At 44.4% G+C, this 3440-nt stretch overlaps 1 pseudogene; it reads right to left on the bottom strand.

The window, feature by feature from the left end:
* Window positions 1–1596: 1596 nt before the first annotated feature.
* LOC133708397 (peroxidase 43-like) lies at window positions 1597–2953 on the bottom strand (annotated as a pseudogene).
* Window positions 2954–3440: the final 487 nt, after the last annotated feature.

Genomic DNA, 3440 nt, shown 5'->3' with positions numbered 1-3440 from the left:
AGTAGAGCAGAGCTGGCCCCGAGCTCGAGTTCGGCGGAGATGCTCGGCGGAAGAGCTCGGCGGTGACCTGGAGGTCGGCGGAGGATTCTGGCGGAGGAAGAGTTCGGCGGTGCCAAGTTCGGCGGAGACCACGAGTTCCAGGTCGAATGGTGGACGGAGCTGCAATTGGTAGTGGCTGGCGGGAAGTTTGAAAATTGGAGGGGTGCCCAGAGAAGTTTTCTGGGTGTCCAGAGAAGTTTGCCGCCACTTTTTTTTTTTTTTTTTTTTTTTGAAGGTTCAGCGTTGACCAACCTTGTCAGCGTTGACCAGACGTTGACCGCCTCCGTCGGGCGTTGACCAACCTCAATTTGATGTTTGAATGAGTGTTGAGTCGATACTTTTGAGTCGAAGTTCGTGGTAAGTGACGAAGCCTTTGTGTGTCGGCTTCCCACAGACGGCGCCAAATGTTAATGCTTGGATCCGTGGGGATCTAATTAACGATAAGTAAAGAGAGAGAGAGCGACACAAGCGAAGTATAGTGGTTCACCTCCCGCCTTAGCGGGAGACTACGTCCACTTGAAAGCTTATACTAGTGTGTGTCGAGCCTTGCGGCCTAACATGATTACAAGAGATGTAATGGAGTGAATGGTGTTTAAGTGGGAGGAGAGTTCCTTTTATAAGTGAAGGAAGCCATCTCCTTTACATTTTCTTAGATGTGTGACAAGAAACAACTATTCTAGTGTAGAAAGCCTAGTTTGTGAGGGCAACTTGGCAAGGCCGGAAAGGTGGCTTCCCGGCGACGGATTTGCGACTTCCGGATACCGTTGCGTAGCTTGAACATAGGGCTACAAGATGGATGTCGCGGTTGGGCCTTGCCATGTCTCGTGGGTGTCCCAAAGTGGGTGTTACTTATGCTTGGTGAGATAGCAAATACTCCATATTTGTTGGAGGTATGTACAGAAGGACGTGTTGTGCTCTTTTTGTCCTTCGACCAGGGTTATTTTTATCCCACAGGGTTTTTGTTACCTGGCAAGGTTTTTAACGAGGCAACGGATGAAGCGTCACCACCAAGTTTGAAGCGGCACAAGGGGGAGTGTTGAAGGAAAATCGATTTAGTGTGCCTTATCAAACTAGGAGTAGCAATAGGAGAGAAGGTTCTAGATTTCCCAATCCTACACGGATTGGTATTCCTTGTAACATTAGAACTAGCACTTTGTAATCCCTATATATAGGGCTCCTATTCTCAATAATAATATACATCTCTCTCTACAATTCTCTCTCAATTCTATTTTACTTAAACAAAACAAATGTTCTTGCAAATGCATTTTGATTAATAAACATGAATCTCTAAGAAAACATGAAGTCAAGCCTCATCTTGCCCAGTTCACTACCAATTGTGCTTGTTCAGAGGCCAAAATGAAACAAAAAAGACGAGCATAATAAGCATAGATAGAATGGATAGCATCAGAGTACCAATTAACATAACCCAACACTTTAACCAAGAAGATCGATGAGCATACACATGGATAGAACAGCATGAGAGTAGCAATTATTACAAAACCCAAATCTTATCATGACAAATGTTGTCTCAAACTAAAATAGAATGAGCTAATAAGTTCAGTTCATGTCGCTGCATTTCCTCCTAATCTCCCCTTGTGCCCCGGACTTGACACCAATGGCCCCCAGCTTCAGAATAGAGTCTACGAAGTCTTTTTCAAAGGAGGCTTCTTGTTTGAGATTGAGGTACGACTCGACCAGCCCTCGGGTCACCGGGTCCTCCATCAGTCTGGCATCGGAAGCCAGCACGGCGAAACCCCCCTTCAGGTTAGAGAACGGCTGGTCATCAAATGTAGTATTCGTACGTCATTGGATCAAGTGAAGTTCTCACATTCACGTCCCCTCCGAGCGGGCAAATGCTTTTGAGTTTCGGCAGAAACTTCGGGTTGATTGAGGGATCCGATTTTGCAGTTGAATTGAAGTTGTACAGCCTGTTTTGCATGAAGAAACAGGCTGTGGTTCCCATGGTGTGAGCTCCTGCGCATGCATGCATGCAAACAGTATCAGTAAGCCATCTCTGTTTTGCTGACCAAAAACAGAGTAATATATTAGACCAAAACTTACCAGCTGTGAGCAGTACCAGCTCTTTCTCAGCAAGTCCCGGCCCTTTTCGCTAAATTTAGATTTGAGCACATTGATCGGCTCATCGACGTCCGGCATTCTTGAGGCGTGATCGGCGTTTGACACCCGACCATCCTTTCGGCCGGTCGGGACCTGATAGAAGGGGCCGTTTGCCTGAGAAAAAGTAAAATCGAATTATCAAATGGAAATTCACATTTATTTGTCAATGGAATAGTAAACTGGAATTCTACTTACCAATGAAATAGCATCGCGCGCAGCGAGAGCAACTATATCAGAACAGGAAACGACTCCTTGGCAGACCGCCTCCAGTCTTGATTTCGCCGACTCGATCACATCAAATCCCATTACTCCTGCATGTGCGAATGCTATCTTCTCGGGATTGTTGCCGGAATCCAGTAGAATAGAACCGTCGCAGCCCTGTACCGTGCATAGTGAAGAACAAAAGTTAGAAACTATATGCGAGTAAAGAATTAACAAACTGAAATTACTCACATCCACAAAGCAGTCATGAAAATGCAATCGGAGGAGAATCTGCGCGGTCCGAGGATTGGTCCGGACTGCCTCTCTGACCACCGCGGTTACGATGGACTCAGCTGCCGGGCAGGACTGGCTGTAAAAGCCAACCTGCAGTCCTTGAGCAACACCGATCACGAAAAGTAGCACAAGGAAAGCTGGGAAATTGGTAACCATCCTGGAATTTATTGAAATTGAAGCAAGGCACATGGAGCGGGAGAGAAGGTTTTGAACAAATGAAGATTTCACAAGTGACAACCAAGGGTTCAATGGCAATGCCATTTTATATCAGAGGTGACCAGCTAAACTCCTTCGTCCACTTCTCATTATTGATTTTATGCAGGACAAAACTTGGCCATTTTTCCTTCGTATGATCACAATTATCAGGGAAATGTAGCTGAATTTGGAGGAATCTTTACATTTCTCAACTTGAAAAGAAACGTATTCTCATCAACTTTCCATAAACTAAGGCAAGCTCATTTGATTGTTCTTCAAACTGCACCTCTTGGATTAATTAATCTTTATCCTTATCTCTCAAAGAAATAGTAATCAAAGGTTCAGTGTACATCGTTTAACATTTCAACTTATCAACTTACTCCCACGTTGTGGACCAAGGGAACTTATCAACTACTCTGTTAAATTAGACTAGTGATGCAAAGCAAACAGCAGTAGTTTTAGACTAATCATTATATAAATGTGTTAGATTCAATTCCTCCTCCTCATCAATCTTCTTCTTCATGGTCCTAGTTAGACTAATTATCGTATAATCACATATGATGGTACCTTTTCATTCTTTCTGAGTTCTCTTC

The sequence above is a fragment of the Rosa rugosa genome, chromosome 5, assembly GCF_958449725.1.
Source record: "Rosa rugosa chromosome 5, drRosRugo1.1, whole genome shotgun sequence".
Taxonomy (NCBI): Eukaryota; Viridiplantae; Streptophyta; class Magnoliopsida; order Rosales; family Rosaceae; genus Rosa; species Rosa rugosa.
Note: the sequence above shows the minus strand (reverse complement) of the source record. Positions and strands in the feature narration are given on the sequence as shown.